The sequence below is a fragment of the Crotalus tigris genome, unplaced genomic scaffold (genome assembly GCF_016545835.1).
Source record: "Crotalus tigris isolate CLP2741 ecotype Arizona unplaced genomic scaffold, ASM1654583v1 scf7180000017969.2108049, whole genome shotgun sequence".
NCBI lineage: Eukaryota > Metazoa > Chordata > Lepidosauria > Squamata > Viperidae > Crotalus > Crotalus tigris.
Genome location: NW_024096751.1, coordinates 252,238 through 274,922, shown reverse-complemented (window position 1 = coordinate 274,922; position 22,685 = coordinate 252,238). Strand labels below are relative to the sequence as shown.

Genomic DNA, 22,685 nt, shown 5'->3' with positions numbered 1-22,685 from the left:
GTGCTGAGAAAAGGCGTTCAGGTAAGACAACCCCCCTTCTCCAGCACCGGAGATGGAGAATCCACCAATGGGACATACCAAAGCCGTACTGTCCCAATGGGGGGGGGAACAGCGGGGACTCTAGGTACATCTCCAGTAGCCACTTGCTGAAGGACTCTCCTTCCAAAGGAGGCGTCCGCCGATGCAAATCGGTCTATCTTGTAATGCCGCACAAATGGGGAGGGCATGTTGCCGCCCTGCAGACCTCCTCGATAGAGGCCTGTGTGGCCCATGTCGCAGAGGTCGTAGCACTGCGAGTAGAATGTGCCGTGATGTGTCTTGATGCTGGCAGGGAAAGTGACCCATACGCTTCCGCGATGCAAGCCTTGATCCATCTGCCTATGGTTGAGGCGGACACCTTCTGTCCACTAGGGGCACGGTGAAAGGAAACAAAGAGAGACTCAGATTTGTGGAAGGGTGACGTTCGCTTGATATAGTAGTGTAATGCCCTGCGAACGTCCAGTGTGTCCCACTGTCGTTCTAAGTTATGAGACGGATTAGGGCAGAAGTCCGGCAGAACGATTTCTTGGACCCTATGAAAGAGGGTGTTAACCTTGGGGATGAAGGTGGGGTCCAGTCGGAGGACCACCCGGTTTTGGTGAAAGGTGTAAAGGTCCTCTCTGACCGACAGTCCTGCGAGCTCAGAAATGCGCCTGGCTGAGGAGATAGCCACCAGGAAGGTGACTTTGAGGGACAGGGACCTCAAAGAACAAGAGCTGATGGGCTCGACTAGTGATTTGGTGAGGGCCCGCAGGACCCATGACAAATCCCAGGAGGGGTACCTATGTACCACGGGTGGTTTGATGTTGGTGGCGCCTTTGAGAAAGGAACGTATCCTAGGATGTTGTGACAGGGGCACTGAATTGGTGCAAGTGAGTAAGGTGAACAAAGCCACGACCTGCCTGCGGATGGTGTTGGGCGCTAAACCCATCTAGACCCTTGAGCAAGTATTCCAGGATTCTTGGGATAGTCAGATCCGAGACACCTATTAACCTCCTCTCGTACCAATTGCAAAAATTCCTCCATGTGGAGTCATAGATGCAATTTGTCGCCGGTTGACGGGAGGCCTGAATCATGGAAATTACCCTTGTGGGGTATGATTCTGCACTCAAGATCTGGCATTCAAGTGCCATGCGGCTGACTGTAGCCACTGGGGTTCTGGGTGCTGTAGAACCCCCTGGATGAGAGATATGCAATCCAAGGGAATCCTCCATGGAGAGGAGGTGGAGAGATTCACCAAGTTGGCGAACCACGGTCTCCGTGGCCAATATGGGGCTACCAGTATGACCTCCGCCTGTTCCTGCAACATCTTGCGGATGGTTGCCGGAATCAGGGGGAGGGGGGAAGGCGTAAAGCAATTCCCCCGGCCCTGGGCATCTGAGAGTGTCTGCTCCCTCTGCCCCCCTGGGAGGGAAACCGGGAGAAAAACCTTGGGATTTGGGAGTTGGTCGGTGAAGCGAACAGATCTATGGCTGGTTGTCCGAACCTCTGCACTATTTAAGTGAAGAGATCCGGATGCAGGCGCCATTCGGACTGGTCTATGGTTGCCCTGCTGAGACAGTCCGCTTGTCGGTTTGCCTCCCCCGAGATGTGTTCGGCCTTGAGGGAGGTCAGGTTGGACTCTGCCCAGAGACACAATGCCTGAGCCTCGGTCATGAGGTCCCTGGATTGAGTGCCCCCTTGCCTGTTCTTGTGGGCCTTTGCCGTTACATTGTCCGTGAGGACTAGTACATGGTGCCTCAAAACACTGTTGTGGAAGTGACGGAGGGCTAAGTGTATGGCTCTGAGCTCCAACCAATTGATATTGTGTTTCAGATCTGCATGGGACCATTGTCCCTGAACCAATTGAGACTGCAGGTGTGCTCCCCAGCCAAACAGACTGGCATCTGTCATGTGTGTGAGCCTGGTGGCTACTGCTGATGAGGCCCACCATCTGAGAAACCGCAGGTTTTGGGGGGAACCCTTACCCTTCGGTTGGAAGAGCTGATGCTCTGCCTTTGGAAGGGGAGTAGGAACCACTGTAGGTCCCTGGAGTGTAGTCTGGCCCAAGGGACTATTGCAATGCATGAGACCATTTTCCCTAGAAGCTGGGAGAACAGAACCAGTGGTACTACTTGCTCCCTGCGAACCCTGAGGACCAGGTTCCGTATGCTGTCCTGGCGCTCCTGTGACAGATAGACCTGGCAGCTGAGAGCGTCTATAGGTGTAGGAGACAGGTGGAAGGGATGGTCTGACTTTGCTGAAAGTTCACTGAGAACCCGTGTTCCTGAAGGACCCTGATCGTTAATGTTAGGTCCGACTGGGCGGCCTGAAGGGAGGTTGACTGAATGAGAATGTCATCCAGGTAGCACTGGACACGCACCGGCACATTCTTAGGTGTGCGGCCAGCACCGCCAGGACCTTGGTAAAGACCCTTGGAGCTGCTGAGAGACCGAACGGACGGGCTCTGTATTGGTAGTGATGGCCCGCGTAGCAGAACCTGAGGAACTCCCAGTGGTTGGGGAAGATGGGGATGTGTAGGTACGCTTCCGTGGAGTCTATGGACGTCAGGAAGTCTCCGTTTCTTACATTGCCCAAGATGGACTTCCGGTATGCAATATGGCGGTTCAAATCCTTGAGATCTAGAATCGCCCTCCATCGGGGGGTTCTGCTCTCCCTGATCGGGGCCTATGTTGGCCATGGAACTGGCCTTGCAGAGCAGTGGCAGGAACAGGGCCGGGTTGAAAATCCCTCCAAATGGAGGAGGATCTGGAGAAGGTTCTTCCTCTTCCCACCAAGCCATGTCCGGTTGGTGCTCCTCCGTAGAGGATGAGGCCCTGCTATGATAGGACTGGGATGGAGAGGAAGGGCCCTGGTAATCAGGAGCACCTGACTGGAAGAATGATGGAGGTATGGGAGCCAAGGTTTCGGGTCTTGGCTCGTGTTGGGATCTGGCGGCCAGCACCCTGTCTACTGCCTGAGCAATCAGCATTTGGAGTCACTCCTCCGAAGGAGATCCCTCAGGCTCAGACCTTCTGAGTCCTGCTGCTGTGGGGGTGAAGGTGGCCTCTGGGATGGAATGTGTGACCCACGGTGATGGTGATGATTGTTGTATCACTTGGACTTGATCCGTCCCAGGGAAGGGAGTTTTCCTCCGGGAACCAGATTGCTTGGGAAGAAGAGGAGGACCCCAAGGGGAGGTCGAAGGGCACCTCATCCGTTTGCTCCGCCTTTGTCCTGGCCTGCTTCTGCGCTTCGGAGAATTCCTTCTCCAGGGCCTGGTGCCTCCTGCTAGCCTGTTTCTCTGCCAACTTGGAAGGCTTTCTTCCAGAAATGGTCTTGGTCTTGATTCTTCCTGCCGCCTCCTGCCTGGAGGATTTCTGCCTTTTGCGATTGGTGGGTGGGGAAGCGGTGTTCTCCTCCATCCTAGGTGAGGTGTCTTAGTAGTACTAAGAGGGAACTCTGGCAAGGGATCAGTTGGCGAGATGGGCTGAGCAGGTGAAACAGGGAATGGTCGTCCTGCTCTCCTGACCATCCAACCGGTAGAGGGAACAGACTGTTTGTCCCCTTCCTTTGGGTCTGGTCTTGTCTACGGCCGCTTGCTCGTAGATTGCCTGATGGCGCTTAAAAGGAGTAGTCAGGATAACAAGTTGCACCAGGTATTGTTCAGCGCTTGAGTTGTGACTATGATAATTTTATTTAATTTAAATATTGTTATTGTTATTTTTATTATTATTACTATTATTATTATTTAACATCTTTGTTAATCATTCTGGTGGACCTGGCCTGGCAATGCTGCCTAGTTGTATGGTGACATCGCTGTCTAAATTTGTGGGGTGAAGAGAGGGGGGGCCGACGGGCGGCCTAAAGGTGGCTGGCGATGGCCTGTGCCGCCGCGCAGCCCTCCCTTCTCCTGTGGGGAGAAAGTAAGCCGGCAACTATATCCTCATTCCTGGGGAGGCTCAAGCCTCCATTGGGAACCTCTTGGTTTTCTGGGCTGTCGCGTTTGTTCCGGCAGCCAAAATGGCGGCCAGAGCGGTCCTGTAGCTGAAGGAGAAAATGGAAGTGCCCCTTTCGGCTGCCAGCAATTTGGCGCGAAGAGAGGCTTCCGCTCTATCGGCGAGAAATTTGAAGGAGAAGAAGGTAGAAGGCGGAGGTGCCTTCTGTTGCTTCAGCATGTCCCAGCATCCAAAATGGCGACTGGGACGAACTGGTGTGGTAGCAAAGCGGCCACTTAGCTTGGGAATGCTTCGGAGAGGAGAAACAGTAAGCAAGATCACAGCTATTTGGAAGGCTTGCAAAGAGACCGGTAATTCGCTTTCAGAGAGTAGCTGCCGCCGATCTGAGGTAGTGAGGAACCCAGCTGGTTCCTCAATTCCTCCACCCTTCTGGAGCCCAGCAGACTCTCCTCAAATCAATACAAATGGATATGGAGTTTCCAACGAAGGGGAAATCCCTCCCCTGGGGAGTTTGGATAAGCTCTGGCTGCAGCGCTGGTCCCAGCGCTTAATAGCTGAAGAGGGGTTTCCCTTAGGAGGGAGCTGAAGCCTCAGCAATAACCCCGGGTGCGGGAGAGGGAAGACCCACCTCCCCCCAGCCTTCCACACAGTATTTCCCACAGCATGGATCCCAGCTCTATTGAAATAACTGTGGTATGAGATAAACAGAATCCACCAATATTTTAGTCTCTGTTACCTGCCTTAGACCAGGAGCCAAACTCATCACATCCGTCTGGGCTGAAGACCAAGTCAAGACTGGGAGGAGCTTGTCTCAAGACAGGCAAGTTTGGATGACTTGGTCTAATGGGCAGGAAGGCAGAGCTAACCCATTGATGGATTCTCCAACTCCGGTGCTGGAGAACTCCATGCTTCTCTGTCATACAGTTCTTTTCTCTCTGGTCCAATTAGCTTTCGCATACCTTTTCCTTACATCCACTTTTGATTCAGTTTTGTTGGAGGATTAATCTATCTTCTAATACTTTTTCCATACTAGACTCATACTTGGTTTTCCTTTAATTCTTAGTATTTAAAACTAAGGAAAACTATAAAGGAAAACTCAAAAGTAGAGTGAGGAGGAATTAAAGAGACAGGGATCCATTTGTGTCCAGGAAATTAGGAGAATAATGCTAATATTCTAATAATGATCCTCTAGGTAGCTTTCAATATCATCAACTATGGTATCTTTCTATGGGATTAGATCTTAGAGGAACTGTTTTGTAATGGTTCTGATTTTTATCCTATTTAGGGGATAGGTGGGGATAGATGGGGAACTCATCAAATTTGCAGACAACACCAAGCTGGCAGGAATAGCCAACACTCCAGAAGACAGGCTTAGGATACAGGAGGATCTGGACAGACTTGAACACTGGGCACTATCTAACAAAATGAAATTCAATGGTGAAAAAAGTAAGGTTCTACATTTAGGCAAGAAAAACCAAATGTACAGATATAGTATAGGGGGTACCTTGCTCAATAATAGTAACTGTGAGAGGGATCTCGGAGTCCTAGTGGACAATCATTTAAATATGAGCCAGCAATGTGCTGCAGCTGCCAAAAAAGCCAACACAGTGCTGGGCTGCATTAACAGAGGGATAGAATCAAGATCACGTGAAGTATTAATACCACTTTACAATGCCTTGGTAAGGCCGCACTTGGAATACTGCATCCAGTTTTGGTCACCACAATGTAAAAAAGATGCTGAGACTCTAGAAAGAATACAGAGAGGAGCAACAAAGATGATTAGGGGACTGGAGGCTAAAACATATATGGAACGGTTGCTGGAATTGGGTATGTCTAGTTTAATGAAGAGAAGGACGAGGGGGGACATGATAGCAGTGTTCCAATATCTCAGGGCTGCCACAAAGAAGAGGGAGTCAAGCTATTCTCCAAAGCGCCTGAAGGCAGGACAAGAAGCAACGCATGGAAACTAATCAAGGAGAGAAGCAACCTAGAACTAAGGAGAAACTTCCTGACAGTTAGAACAATTAACCAGTGGAACAACCTACCTCCAGAAGCGGTGAATGCTCCAACACTGGAAGTTTTTAAGAAGAAACTGGACAGCCATTTGTCCAGAATGGTATAAGGTTTCCTGCCTGAGCAGAGGGTTGGACTAGATGACCTCCAAGGTCCCTTCCAATTTTATCATTATCATTATACTCTCCCAGCCATGGTACTGGGAAAATGTTTGAATCTACATTGATTTTTAATGTCCTTTGGTTTGTCCCTTACAGTGTGCAAAACCTATATGAAATTACTGGAAATATTAAGTTAGAGTAAATCCATGATACCTAGTTCTATTACTTTTATCTGAATTTGGTTTGGATGAGGAAAAGCAAACTGAAATTAAGTCAAAGAAGATGGAGATGCTGTTGATAAGGAGAAACCAGAATTGGGGATTGAGGTGATCATTTTGAATTGCACACCTGTGGAAAAAGCAGATTTGCATCCAAGAGTGCTCCTTATCCCCAATGTAACTGGATGTACTATTAATTCTTATAATTTGTATTTTTATGGCTTTGTTTCCATAATTCAGTGAATCCAGAGACCCAACAACTCTACTTTAGCCTAGTCTAATATGTTAAATGAAACCAACCATTAAATTAGGTAAAAATGCATCACTTGCTTAATAGGCAGTATTATGTAATTTCTACTTAGTTCTTTGTTACAAAAATACGGTTCTGAATTAGTCATACTTGTTGGGGAGTCATTGTTCCTGCTATAAATATATTCTCCCATAAATTTCACAATATTTAGTAATGTTAAAGCTTTTCCTTCAAGTCTTTTTTTCCAGAAGACTTCAGAGGATTTAACAGAATAATCTTGCCAGGATTTAATTATTTGTCTTCTAACAATTAATAAATAATGAGCAAGCATACTAATAGATTTAAAAAGATATGTTACATTAGACAGTATCCACTAATGGCAATGCTAAGGAAACCAGCTGTATCCTTAGCTATATATTCTTGATGTTGGCAAAATACTCTTACAAAAATGCACACTCTTAAGCAGCAACAGTGACATCACCATTGTCAGGCAGCTTTAAACACTGCTGCTCATCAACTTTTCATTGTTATTAAAAAAAACAACAGATAAGCAAATACGTTGCAGCAAGATATACCAGGCTAGATAACTACTGAGAACTACTAAGTCTATGAAATACCTATATGAAAAGCTATACTATTTCAATACAGGTAGTCCTAAACTTACAACCATTTGTTAGTGACCATTTGAAATTACAAGGGCACTGATAACTTACAATTGGTCCTTATGCTTACGATTGTAGCAGTGTCCCCATGGTCACCTGATCAAAATTTGGGTGCTTGGCAACCATCATATATTTATGGTGGCTGCAGTGTCCTGGGGTGACCTTCCCAGGTGACTTCCAACAGCAAAATCAATGGGGGAAGCCAGATTCACTTAACAACCATGTGATTCACTTAACAACCATGGCAGCAAAGGTAAAATTGGATATGACTCACTTAACAAACTTGCGTAGCAACAGAAATTCTGATCCCAATTGTGATTGTAAGCTGAGACCTACCCGTACACTATTTGGTTATAAAGCCTACCTTAAGCTTGCAGTACACAGATGTGAGTTATCTAGTATAGCTCCCTGAACCAGCTCTCTCTTTGCTGAGTTTAAACATTTGAAAAGCTCATCAGCAATGCTAAACTGAAAAGTAGGGAAATGTTAGCTAAGTGAAAACCTTTTCTGACTGGCGCATTTCAAAAGCGTTGGATTACACCTTTCACAGTAGCTAGAAATTACTTCTATATTTTAGATATCTTAACTGCTGAGCATCAGTCTGCACAATGCTTAAGTCCTCAAATAGTAAATATTACAGTTCTAAGGAACACTAGCAAGAATTTATGCTCTCCATACAATGCCTATGCTTTTGTTTAAAGGGATGCTTACACTCACTCATTAAATATTAAGACTTAGAGAATGGACAGAATGCAATTTGTCTGCCCGAAGCAATTTCACCATGCATCTCAAATAGCTATGCTGGCAGCAGCTTCATTTTCCACTCCGCTTTTATAATTGAACCAAAAGCTGTGATCGAGAGCAGCCAAGAAAATTGAAACATAATTGGCATGAATGCCAGCATTATTGCCTCTATTTGTCTAAAATCCACTTCTGTATATCTCACTGCCTACCACAGCTATTTATGGTGTCAATATAAATAGAATCGTATTCCAGAGTGAAGTAAAAAGAATATATTAATTGTCACTTAATGCATTCAATTATCTCCCAAACAACACCATCAGCTTCTTAAGCTTGAATCTTCCATGTAGTATAAATTGCAATTTCCATTTAGCTAGTATGATCAAATATCAGAGATTATAGAAACCTGAAATGACCTAGATTAGAAAAACGAGAATAGAACCTGAAAAGCAAATGATATAAGCATAAACTAGGGCTTTCTTTACTGGAATCCTGCAAGATTTCCAAATTAATTCCCTCAAAAGAGAAAGCTAAAAATGCCTAAGTATACAAGTGTATCTGAAGTTATAGGATCTGAATGGCATACAACAGTCTTCAGCTGAACCCTGGCAAGACTGGATGGCTTTGGATTTGGGTCCTCATTTTAATAATGATTTCTAAAATTTTTAGAATAGTTGTTTTGATTTGATGTTTTATTCAATTGCTGTACACCACCCAGAATAACTTTATGTGAGATAAGTGATCATATAAATGTGATTGATAAATAAAGCCAATGTTTTTAGTACTACTGGCAGAGGCTAAGTTATGAAAGTGCAACACAGATACATACTTGTTTTTATGTATTCAAATTTAGCGAACTATTCACTCTCCACCATATATGCACATTAAAATTTGTGAAAGTTGTAACTCCAATATTGCTCCAAATTCGATAGGGGATCTGACACATCATAGTTTACAGAGCAGCTCTGTAAACACAACATAGTAAACAATAAAACAAATTGCATTACTTGGTGTAATGTGTCTCTCTAGCTATTAGCTGGCAGCTGAACAAGATACAGAAATAACTTTTAAAGGAGAGCAATTAAAATGGCAATGCGGAAGAATTAAGTGAATGAGGGATTTGTCTAACATAAAATAAAATATTACAAATCAATAAAGAGAGTCAGTTTGGTGTAATGGTTATCAGACTAGAAATCGTGAGACCAGGAGTTTTAAGTATGAAACCAGTTATGTGACTTTGGACTATTACTCATTCTCAGCCCTAGGAAATCACTTCTGAAAATGTTCTCAAGAAAACTGCAGGGACTTGTCCAGGCAGTTGCCAAGTCTGATCTGAAGGCAGGGGGGGGGGGGGCACGTGAGCATTTGGGAAAGAAAAACATCTCAATAGACAAGGTCACTGCCAACTTTGCATATTACTGTGGACTAGTCATAATTCACTTTTTATGAAAGTTCAGCAATAGCATATTTTAATTAAAAAATATTGATGACTTCCATATTTATGACATTAACTGTCGCAGATGGGACTTAGTTAGGATTCCAATAAAGTGTCACCTGCCTATTCCTCTATTAACATATTGCTTCTATATTAATCATAAAAGGACTAAAATTGATCTCAGCATGGATTGTACTGTTAGTTGATATGAAACACACTAGTTAATACAAAAAACTATCATTCTATAAACAAATACTGATTTCTCTACTTCTAAACAAAAATAGTTTAATATTTTTTCACGTTATTGTAACAGCTTTAATTGTTTATAACTACTTGTTACTTTATTTACATGGTTACCTCAGGAATACTGTAATCACCTGTCTCCCATGCCTAGTTATTATGTTGCCAGAGAGAATATACCAGTATAAGCACTTCAAGTTCAACATTTATGGGTGGGTAGCAATGAAATTTAATTCGGTATTTATCCTCAGATTTAAAAGAAATTACCCCACTTCTGACCACTCCTGGTTGTGTCATACAAGCCAAGCATGCTTTTAAACATTAGTGTTTTCAGGTGCCTTCAAGTTAGTGGGGGTTCCTGGTCAATGCCTGGACTATTCCCTGCAGTTTTCTGAACAAAATTTCAGAACGGTTTGACATTGCCTCCTTCCTAAAGCTGATAGATAGTGGCAAGACCAAAGTTATCCAGCTGGCTTGTTACCTAAAGGAGGACTAGAACTCATGGATCTCCTGGTTTTTAGCATGGTGCTTTAACCATTACACAAACCTCTTAGTGCAGTGGTTCTCAACCTTTTTAATGCCGCGACCCCCAACCGGTCGTAAGTCGAGGACTACTCAGTCGGTCGTAAGTCGAGGACTACTCAATTGTTGCAGCACCATTTGCAGAATGGGACTTTTGGCAGGCTCAGCAGGCAGAAACAGCCTGGACAATTCCTATTGGCTTTTGAAAGCCAACAGAACTAGACTCTATTCAAGAGAGTCTATTCTATTGGCTTTCAAAAGCCAATAGAATAAAAGGGAGTAGCACAGCTAAGGAAAAGGGGAAAAAAATGGCGGACTGCGTTGTTTGGCGACCCCTGTGAAATGGTTGTTCGACCCCAAATGGGGTCCCGACCCACAGGTTGAGAACCACTGTCTTAGTGAGTAATCCAGGAACACAGAATGTTTCCTTACAACAAATCAGATTCTTGGTTCAATGGTGTCGATACTGATTGGAAACAATTCTCAGTATTTTTTGTATTTAGGATACTTTGATGCAAAAGAGCTGCTCCATCATTGTGCTCCTATATAATCTGTTATATAGAATTCTTAAACCTATAAAAATATATTCATATATAAGCAGTATCCCCGTCAAAAAAAGCTTGAACTAATTTTATCAAGGAGTCAGACTGCCTCAAATCACTCACAACAATGAGTTATAATGTTTATAAATGAGTTAAATATCCAGTGTGAGAAAAATCTGATTTTGGTTCCTGGTAATCACACTCAATTTATTTATTTTTTTCATTTTTCCTGAGCAGGTGAACTCAGAGCAGAATAATGTAATAGTTAAACCATCTGATTGATGCCAGGTAAACCCAGATACTAATCCATCCTTAGGCATGAAAACCACTGGATGATTTTGGGCCAGCCAATCTCATAGGCTGTTGTAGGAAAAAAAGGAAAAGAGGATGTGCTTTGTATGATATTCTGAGCTCTTGAACAAAAATACAGGGTACACATTTGACAAATGAAGGTCATTTTTCAATTACACAAAACACATTTTAGAACTATCCAACCATTAGAGTGCCATAAATTTACTGGTAATGCTAGGACGCTGCTGTAAGCTATGGGGGAGATGGCCAAAAGCACTGTAACATCCAACCACTATTTTTGTTTTGTAAGAATTTCTAAGGAGAACAGACATATTTAACATAAAATTATGCTAGTGAGTTAAACACTTTTAATATGCCTCTTTAACTTTTAAAATGAATTAGGGGGAAAAATAAAAGTGAGTTTGAAAGTAAAACCTAGTAGACTTTAAGGGAGTTACCAATACATATATTATACACTATTTTAAATAGAAGGCTGAAAGGCTAGCCTTTATTTATAGTCCAAATACAAGTGCAAATATGCATAGTATCGTAAGATCCTTTAATTGGTCTAGAAGCTATTATGGATTTGCTCATGCTAACAACAGTTCTATAGCATGAGCTCCTATCCGCCACTACTCAGAACTTCAGCTGTTTGAAGCAAAAACTATGCTTTATATATCAGGATGTAAGGATATGTTTGTATTATTTGCCTACAATTTTCAGTACAATAAACCAACAGTTCTCAAGCTGTGGATTAGGATCCTGAAAATGGGGGCTGGGGGGGTGTGTGTGGCATAATTTTTTAAAAACTTGCACAGATAGAGTTGGAATGCTGTCAAAATTTAATTCTGGGATTTGCTAATTTTTCATGGGCAAACTCTAGAGGGCAGTACTAATACCTTATTGAGTTCAAATTGAACTATTAAAAAGATGTATTTATTCCTTGCCATTGTCTCAAAGGTGCTTTTTTTCCCAAAAGACAACTGGCCTGTTTTTTCCTTGAGGGAAGAAGAAAATGTTTTGCTTCTCAACCAAGAAGCTTCATCACATATCCTTCCATTACCTGCCATCACAACTGATGAGGCTTCTTGGATGAGAAGCAAAACATTTTCTTCTTCTTCTTCCCTCAAGGAAAAAACAGTCCAGTTGCCTTTTGGAAAAAAAAAAAAAAAAAAGCACCTTTGAGACATCTATGACTTGGATCACTGAGAATCTCCACAGACATTCCTTGCCATTATTCATGGAAGGTTACCAAATTCATTTCTCATTTTCAAAGGTTGTGGTAATACAAAGTTTGAGAATTTCTTACCATAAGCAGAAAAAGAAACATTTAAGAGCAAATTGAAACATCTACTTTGAATAATTGATCTCTTACAAGTTATTTCTTTTCAGTTATAAGACAAAGCATCTAACAAATCTGCCTTTACAGAAATTGACTACTATAGAGCCTATTTTCTATACCACAATTTCCAAAGCAATACGTTGTATGTACCTCTTAGAAACACTAGATGACATTTAATCCCTAGAGAAATTGCACTTAACTACTCATGAACTAAATCATGTGCTTAATCAGCTGCTGCAATCACAAGGGAAGACAACATGTTTGCTCTTCCCAGTTAAGGAGGGAAAACATAGAACAGGAATTATAATTGGATTCCATTTAATATAGGTTAATTTTAATAAAGTAATTTAATAAAAAAGCAAATTACTTTGAGCTCCACACAATCTAAATCAGATAACTAGGCTATATAATCATTTGAGTCCCAAAATATTTTAGAATAAATGTATTGCTTAGCTTTCATTGTGATATGCAATTATCACAATAAAATCAATTTAGTGGCCCAATCCATTATTCTTGTCATTTGCCTTAAATTACCAGGTTTTAAATACCTAAATATTCCTAAATATGGCACAAACTGCTTCTTCAGTGTGATGACATATTCATATACAACAGCACCAAAGATAAGGTTAGCTCTGTTCACGGGTTATCAATGAGTCAAGTCTTAAAGCCTACTTTTATCCTGAGTCATTTGTTGTCTAGCATTCTGATTAAGTATTTAAGGCAATATAGAAAGACGCTGCTTTATTTACCATCCCTAACTTAGCAAACTACATCATGTTTAGATAGCGAGATAACATTATGAGTCCTGATTTACCATTCAAATACTCAAAGGAAACTCTTGTATTAGATTGAGTTTAACTGTCCTTGTACATAATCATTCAATTGATTCCACTCTTGAATTTAGTCTCAAAAGTATTGTCTAGCAACACAAAAAGGCTTCTGCAGCACAACCTGGACTATACGGTATAATCATACGAAATTGCACTATGTTCAGATAGAATAATCTCCCAAGGTGCATATTAAGATGACTCAATTAACTCCCGGAAGGGGGTGGGGGGCAGGCACTTATATTTATTCAGAATATAGGCATTTTCTGCTGGGAGATGGGGTGAGAAGAGTAGCAAGTAACAGATACCTTTGTAAGTAGCTTTAGAGATTAAAAAAAAATGCACAAAAAGTTCCTGCTTGTTTAAATATCGAAGTTCGATATTTACTGAACGACAAGTTGAAGCCGGGCCAAAGCCATGAAATCGTATTCTATTAAGACTTCAATTGGACTGTAACAGGAAGCGTTATTGTTTAGCCAGCAAAGGCGGGCAGAAGAGGGCCGGGCCGGGCCGGCTTTGGAGCTGCTCAACAGCTCTCACCTTTCAGTTTTCCAATGGGCCAGGAACCAGCTATTATTAACCAAACCACACAACCCTTATCACTGACAGTTGGGTTCTCTAGCCCACGTTTCTTTGTTCCGGAAAACGGAGGGGTGGAGAAAGAGAAGGAAGCCCGAAGCCACCCTCTCTCTTCTTCCCAGGGACATCCTACCGGCAGCGTCCTCGCCTTGCCAAACCCCCGCCCACCGCAGGCGATCGTTAGTAAGCGGCTGCTCCCCCACTAAACTGGCCCTATGGAGAACTATCTCTTCTCAGCCCCAAAGCCAACAGGGCGGGGCCCAAACGGCCGCTCCCTCCTCCCGTCGCGAACACGGCCGAGGGAAAAAAAAAAAGACAGCGACAAAGGAATTCCCCCCCCTCCTCGGACGCCACCGACGGAGCCGCGCCCTTCTCCCGTTCTCCAATCCAGCGGGCTAAGCGAGTGGCCCCCTCCCGCAGCCCGTTAGGCCGCTCTCCCGACGTCGAGCCCAACAACAGACACCCCACCTTGGCCGCGCTCTGGGGCCCCGCCCGCACCGTCAGACTCACCGTGTGAAACAACAAGACCCGGCTTATCCCACTCTTCCTCCGCAACCTCAGGACCGCCAACCCTCCGCTCCCTTCAGCTCCGCTTTAATGGGGGCAAACACCCTCCCCGCTTTCACTTCCGCCTCTTGCTCACCCCTTCCGGTCACGCGACCTGTCCGGCGTCTTGATGCACTGACGTGCAGAAGGGCGGGGCCAGAGGCCGGACGGGTTTCGGGAAGCCTTTGGTTCTAATTACAGCAGGCTCACGTTCTAGCCTTTAACGGCGGCTCTATGATCCGTGTAATTGAGTCCCCTTGCAAAATTCCGAAACTGTGTTTGAAATGGGAGGCTGGTGCTGAGAAGCCTCTGGATAGCTGTTCCAGATTCAATTTATTAAGCGGCAAGTACCTGCTTCCTGCATGAACCTATTTTTATTAAAAACGTGAGCTTCCTTCAATGGGCGGGAACTTATTTTTGAGTAAACGTATCAGATTGCTTGACAAGCAGATTAGGAAATCCATCAGCTTCAAAGGGGCTTTCCTTGAGTCAGTATTAACAGCTTTGTTGCCTACCTACTTCACTTTCTGAGCTTGTTCTCCCAGCACTGTTTCATTAATCACTCCAAGTTTATTAAACCAAAATGTCACACCCGGAATATTGAAGTGTAAGGCAAGAGCAGTCGAGACAATGCAAGCATCTATTGAGAGAACAAAGATACTATCGAGTACGATTTGTGAGCTCATTCAAAATCACCAAACATGTCCTTGTGCTAATATCCGTAGCGGGTACAACTCGAAGGGAAGAATAGATCCAATTTAGTTCACCAAATGGAAAAGGAAAGGAAAGATTGGAGTGCAATGCTATGCTCCATTAATAATACACTGAAATTATACGGGTCTACATTTGAGTAAGATCATTTCCAAAATTCACAGCATGATAGTATCTTTATTTACACCATCCCAGTTGCACCACAACCAGCATTAACCTTTAAAATATGTCTTCATCAGGAAGAATGTTAAAGAAACTCGTGGGGAAGGGAAAGAATGGAAGGAATGGTTACTGAAGATCTTAAGTCTGTATAGATCCAGCTTTCAAACGGGCGATTTTTAAAATTGTAGCTTCCTGAGGCAGCTCCCCAATGCCCAAAAGTGGGAACTAATTCAATCAGCCTATTTTAGTGCTGGAGGGAACCCACTGGTTTTCAGAGAGTGAGCTTGGAGAATTTCTAAACATGAGAAGGTCCTGTTAGCCCTGGACTGGATTTCTTTTGCTATTCTAATGGTGGTGGGTTAATCCTATTATGTCCTAAAGGTCATGTCTTCAGATTCCGGGTGGGGGATGTAGATTTTAGGGGTCTTAGTTTTTTTAATCCCATCAGCTCCAAGCTTCCTGCCCCCCCTTCCTGAATGAATCACCAAATCTGCATTTCCAAAAGCTGGTTTCTGCTTGGGGCAGAGAGACTTGCTCCTAGCATCACCACAGTATAGTCTTATACTGGATTCCTATGAAACAGCCTCTCTGTGCACCGCTTCTGGAAAGCCCCTTGGTTTCCTGATGAGCTCCAAGAAATGAAGCTGAAGAGAAATCTCTGGAGGATTATGAGCAAGTCTAACTGGTCACATGCATGAGCCTGTATTAAGACTATACTGTGGTGATGCTAGGAGCAAGTCTCTTTACCCCAAGCAGAAACCAGCTTTTAGAAATGCAGATTTGATTGTTTTAGGTTAGGACATAATAGGATTAACCCACCACCACTAGAATACCAAAAGGGCACACTCAAACTCAGGTCAAAAATACAAGCCACAGGAACAGGAAGAACCTCAAATACATGGCACAGGAACAGGAAGAACCTCAAATACAAAGCCACAGGAACAGGGAGAACCTCAAATACAAAGCCCAAAGAAGGTATAAAAGCCCACTTATTCCAACTCCATTTTGTCAGCTTTCCCAGAACCACATACTGTTGGTTCTGTTTTTCAATAAACAGAACCTTCTTTCCTAAGCAGTCTCCATTTTGCTTATTCCCAGCTTGGACTGGACCTGAAGATTTTTCTTTCAACATAACATTTTGGAAATAATATTTTAGAAATTTGCATGAGAATAGTGATATGTTAAAGTTTGGAACTGAAAGAAATACTTACCTGTTAGTGTCCAAAATTTAATAAAAAGAAAATGATAAAAACCATGAGAGTATTGAAACATGGCAAGGTTGATGGTGTAGATAGTGTAGCTGTAGAAAGATTAAAATATGTATGTAGATTGCATACAGAGTGACTGATTTTGTGTGAAAATTGCATCCGTTCCCTATGGTTGGAAGAACACTATTGTTCTTTCTTTAAATAAAAAGTAGGTTATTGAGACATTTAGAAATGTGAGATAAAGTTTACTTACATTTGCTGTTTTAAAGAAAGTATATGACAAACTATATAGGCTTGAATTATGGAATGTTTTATGTTAAGTATGGAATTGAAAGTAGGTTGCTGAATGAGATAGGAACAATATACGATGGAAGTACAGCATGAGAATATTAAATGGCTTTTCTTCGAGAAAGAAGTAAGACAAGAACAGTTTCATATATTTATGGATAAATGTATAAAGAATGTTTGTGCTGATAATAGAAATATATTACATGGGGACAATGAATTTGTCAGTACTGTTTTTTGGCTGAGAATTCCAATAATTTGCATTGAATTGTATATAGATTGTATGATGCAACAAGGAATATGGATCTGAGAATGTGTCTTAAGACCAAGGTAATTGTGTTTTACAAGAAAATTGGACAGAATGACAAGGAATACATATATGACAATTAAAGGAAATAGGTTTATCTTGATAGAATACTTCAGGATAAAGTAATGGAGAAGTTTTAAAGATGGATAAAAATTTATAGATAGTGAATAATATGTGATCTCTTGCAAGGAATTAATACTGAGTATGTATAAGTGTATACATTCAGTAAAAGTGAATGTACTCACTTATAGGGAAGTGACAATTGGATATGTCAAGAGAAAGATAAAAATTGATGCAGCAGAATTGAGATATTTAAGAAGTGTATGTGGCAATTCAAGAAGAAATTTGCAACAATGCCATGGACATAGTGAAAGCAATAATAGTTTATAAGAACAGAAATATATGGAGAAATATAGTGATTGATGTTAATATAAAGTAGATATGCTTGAAAGAGTTAGCAGTAAAAAGAAACCAGGCCGTCAAAGAATATGGTGGCTAGACACCCTCAAAGCTGACACCAGCCAGAGCATAGAACAACTCAAAAAAGTAATACAAGATCGGAAGATATGGAGAGATCTAGTCCATAGAATTGCCAAGTCAAACACAACTGAATGGATAATATTATTCATAAAGTAGATTTAGCTAGATTTTTTTTCTTAATGCATGCTTTTAATTTCTTTTGCTTAGTACTTTTCATTCTTCTGCTATGCTTTGTGTAGCACTACTTAGAGATAGTTCTCAAATTACAACACTTTGTTCAGCAGCAGTTTGAGGTTATGAAGGTGCTGAGCTAATGGTATTTACGCCTTGAGGTGGTCTCCCATGGAGAATGAGACACGCACGCAGCAGGTATCTCGGGATGGGAGCCCAGAGCTGACTCTTGCACCCTATTTTATTGTTACTAAGGTTTTTACATCACACAGCGTAATCAAAAGACGTGTATAGGGGTGGTTACAATATATCAAATAACAGACACTCTCCAGATGCAAGGCTACGCAGGTGTTCTTATCAGAGTCTGTCCAAATGGTTGATGAATGCATCCTGTGTCTGGAGCAGTCCGTTTGTTATCTCAGGGCCTTTGTGGGAGATGCCCATGGACATATTTGTGCAATTAATCCCACATCTCCTGCTTTTGTGTTTTTTTTTTTTAATGTTACTCACTTCCAGTTCCAGAAGGGATCTTGATTCACTGATTAAGGCGTCCTTCCTAGTGGAGGGCGTAACATTTGCACATTTGCAGGAGGGAGGGAATACATTGAATGCAACAACATAGCAATACAATTAATATCAAAATGGTTACTATAATAGAAATCAAAGATCGTAGCCAGGATCCATCCGGTAGCCAGGACCAAAGGGCACCCCAAATATCCACGGTGCCTGATCCATCGCTGCGTAAGGGATTATTTTGGAGCATAGATTCCATTTTCTTTGCTGTAGCAGAAATATTAGGTTGAAAATCATGTATATACATACAACAATGAGAATGAATTAAGGCACATACACCGCCTTTTGCTGCTAAAATAATATCTAAAGCATACCGATTTTGCAAAACTACTTCCCTTATTTCCCCCATTTCTTGATTAATCATTTTAATGCTGTTGATTGTTTCATTAAACATATGAACAGTCCAATTGTTAAGCAAATGAAGGTCTCTATAGTTCATGGCAACTCCTAGATTGGGTAGAATCCCTCTGCTGATTTGAGTCTCTAAACTACCACCCAATGTTAGGGGTGGATCCGAGGAACCAGTATCACGTTTGTTCCGCAGGCGTCCATCAGGGAGATGAGGCAAGGCATATACAGCAGGGGTCAAAAGGCCCAGTGTACAGGTGCCTTTCCAATCCTTAGGCACCTGGCGATAGGCTCTACGGCCACATAGTAGCCACATATCGGGTAACTCATAATAACCCTGGTGAGACTCATTAGCAAATGTTATTATGGATTCCATGTCAAGGCAAGCCATGTAGGTACTGATGTTTGTCCATTGATTGCTTCGATAAGTGTCATTTATCTTAGTAAGGTTGCTTTTGATGGATTTGCATTTCTTTGCTGAATTCCATATAATAACTTGTTGACAATTACTATAAGTTCCCAAATAAATGGCAGTACGGAATAATCCTGTGCTATAAAAACAAAATCTGGCAGGTTCCATTATACGAGCGCCCACAGCATATGTCATATTCAATGTCTCTGTAGTTATGTTCCACAGCTGCTTCCATCCTGTTTCATTGAACGGAATGGCATGGAAAATAAGGCCACCATGACTGTCACCAGGAATTTGCATGCAAATCCAACAGTTCGTGACATTAAGTGTAAGAGCAGTGCGCCTAGCATCCCGTACAAAAGCATTAAAAGCCCAGTCCCTGATCCTCATATGCCTGGCTGAGGTGGTGTACGTTGAGCCATATAAGGACGAACACAACGAGCTGGAGTCCAAATGATCTCGCCATGGTCGTCTATTGCAGCGTAGCCTCGACCCCAGGTAATGAGGGAGGCAGGCCCTTTCCAGGTGGGATCAGGCAAACATCGATAGTATACCTGGGGGCGTGAAGAATCTGTGGGAGAAGCAGAAAAATGCCTGCTTGCGGCAGTTGAGCCAGGGGTGCCAGAAACATTCAAAAAGTTTAAGGTAAAAAGTACAAGATTAATGGGTGAAGGAGGCATTATTAGTCTTCCAGAGTTAACCTCGCATTAAATTGAGAGAGTAAGTCTCTGCCCCATAAATTTGTGTGAAGAGGGAGGATGACAGGTTTAAATTTAGCAGAAATGCCTTTTGTGATTCGTTGTGCAGTAAGCCAATTTTTACTAGAGCTTGCTTGTTGAAGTCCTCCCACTCCTCTGACTACTGGTGAGGATTCGAGGGGCCAGTTAGAGGGCCATTCAGCTGTTCTTATGACTGAGACATCCGCACCAGAGTCTACAAGACCAGAGAAGAGAATGCCATTGATTAAAAAAGGCATCACCAGTCTTTGGGGAGTAATTTGCTTTGTTAGTGCCAATAAATCAGAGGAAGAATTCCCAGAGTGAGGTGCATATGCAGCCTCTGGAATGGATGGTGGTGCACGTGGTAATAAAACCAAGCGTGCCACTGTATCCCCCCGGTTCATTGTGACAGGGAGATTGGTATAAAATTGGACTTTTAGGGTCTCTCTATACGTGGGATCTATCAAACCTGGAAGCACAAACACTCCTTGTTCCCGAGCAACAGGTGTGGGAAGGATTATTGCCTCCGTTTCCGGAGGCAAGGGTCCAGAATAAAGGGTTTCAGCAACCGTGAATAGGTTAGGAAAAGTAACAGAAAGATCAGAAGCCAATTTTAAATCTATGCCAAAAAAACATTGCGAAGCTGGAGTAAGGTTTGAAAAGGATGCAGCCTTTGGAGAGGGGTTAGCTACAGACCCCTTTGTTAGTTTCCCTGATTGGACTGAGAGGAACGGCACTGATTGGCCCAATGAAAACCCTTTTTACATTTTGGGCACACAGTTTTGGGCTTGGCTCAGGGGATGGCAGCGGGTCGAGCTGCGCCGCCTCCTGGGGCTCTGCATTGTTTTTTAAAATGACCAGGTTTTTTACAATTAAAGCAAGTGCCTTGGGGTTGATTCCCCTTTTGGATTGCAGCTGCAAGAGTGTCCATTTGAAAAGCATTGGTTCCCACAATGCGGCAGGCTTTAAGAAAGTCTGCTAGGGTGGCCGTGGGACTGGAAACAAGTGCTTTAAGAATGGACTGGCAGTCTGCATTTGCATGTTCATAAGCCAATTTTATGAGGATTTCATTTGCTGCATCTCTGTTTGAAATTTGACGCTCAATGGCAACTTGCAGGCGATTCACAAAGTCTGCATAGGATTCAGTCGCAGTTTGGCGAATGGCAGAAAAAGATTGAATCGGGGTGCCAGACTCATCAACACGAGCCATGGCAGAAAGAACACAAGTATTAAAGATAGGAAATGCAAAGGGAGTAAAAGTTTGAGCTTGAGCATTAAGGGTAGCAAAATTGCCTTCTCCGAAGAGTTGTTCTGCTGTCCATTGTGAACCTGGGTGATTAGCTCTGTTTTGTGCCTCTCTTTTATATTCAGATTCAAAGACTACGTGTTCCGTGTGTTCCGTGTGTTCCGTTAAGAAGCATGCGGAACAGATCTTTCCAATCTTGAGGCAACATTCGATATGCACTAGCAATTGAATGTATCAGTCCTCTAGTATAGGGACTGGTTATGCCATAATCTTTTGTAGCCTTTTTCAATTCTCGGATCATAGCCAGGGGAAGTGCTTCCCAATCAACTACTATGCCTGCTGCAGTCTGTTGGTAAGTAACAGGGAACAACTCTGTCTCGGATAGTTCAGAAATGCTTAAATCACCATTGTTTAAAGCCTTTTGAAAAGCACCGCGGATGATTCCGGGCCGGGAGACAGGCGGCAACGTGGCAGGAACAGGAGAGGCTGTTTGTTGTTTATCAGGATCCATAGAATTTGCAGGGGCAGAAGGAGGGTTAAAACCTGCTCCAGGGGGCAAGGGAGTGGCCAACATAACAGACGGACTTTTATACGGTGGAGGGTCTAATAAAGGCTGATGAGGCGAGTCAGCATGGGTTTGAATCAGGGTATAGGCAATTTTCCAAAGGCACAAAATCTCTGCTGGGGCTCTCGGAGACTGATGGAGGATGGTGCCAATTTTCCTCCATGTATCTACTTTTAAAGATCCAGACTCCGGATAGGATGAGCAGTTAGCCCATACGTAAGCAAGCAATTTAACAGCCTCAGATTTAGAAAGGTGACGGGTTAATTTCTGTTCCTGATCAGTAAGATATTTTTTCCTGCCAAGTAGCCTCAGCTCTTCCACATGCTGCTTTTGAGCGTGAGACATTCCACCCCCCATACTTACGAAGAGGAGTCAGTTGCCAGCAACTTCGTCGGGTGCACCAAGCCTATTCCAGGCGATAAGTAAAGGGTCGGCAGGGACGTATCCCTCAGTGGATCACGTCGGGGTCACCAGATGAGGTGGTCTCCCATGGAGAATGAGACACGCACGCAGCAGGTATCTCGGGATGGGAGCCCAGAGCTGACTCTTGCACCCTATTTTATTGTTACTAAGGTTTTTACATCACACAGCGTAATCAAAAGACGTGTATAGGGGTGGTTACAATATATCAAATAACAGACACTCTCCAGATGCAAGGCTACGCAGGTGTTCTTATCAGAGTCTGTCCAAATGGTTGATGAATGCATCCTGTGTCTGGAGCAGTCCGTTTGTTATCTCAGGGCCCTTGTGGGAGATGCCCATGGACATATTTGTGCAATTAATCCCACAACGCCTGATCCTCAAAGCTAGTTTTTGCAGCACTCCCAGTCATCTGATCAAAAATTAATTGCTTGGCAGTCCACTTGCATTCATAACCCCAGGGACACCTCAGCTCCCCTCATCTGCCTATCCCCATATGTGCCCTTTTGACCTTCTGCCGCCCTGCATTTGCTACCCCAGCCAACCTTCACCATCTTCTTGCTCTTGCTGCTGACCAAGCACATGGTCTGGGCTTTGCAAGCTCCTGCTAGCTACACAAGGTTTTCTTTCTGAAGTCGCATGCAGACGTTTCCTTATGAGATCTGAGATCTTGGCAGCAAGTGGGAGCAAGAAGATACAAGCAAAGGTCAGCTGGAGGAGAGGAGCGCTGGATGGCAGGGGTCTCGGAGTGCAGGGAGTCAAAGATGGCTAGGTCTAAGTGTTCCTAAGGCA

The 22,685-nt window shown here is 43.1% G+C and overlaps 1 protein-coding gene across 3 annotated transcripts in view; it reads right to left on the bottom strand.

Annotated features, from left to right (window-relative positions):
- Positions 1-14,402, bottom strand: part of RAB7A (RAB7A, member RAS oncogene family) — a 33,564-nt gene extending 19,162 nt beyond the window's left edge. For all 3 annotated transcript variants that reach the window (XR_005556960.1, XM_039345649.1, XM_039345647.1), the window contains exon 1: positions 14,251-14,402. The gene's annotated coding sequence lies outside the window, so the exon portion shown is untranslated. The remainder of the gene's footprint in view (positions 1-14,250) is intronic.
- Positions 14,403-22,685: the final 8,283 nt, after the last annotated feature.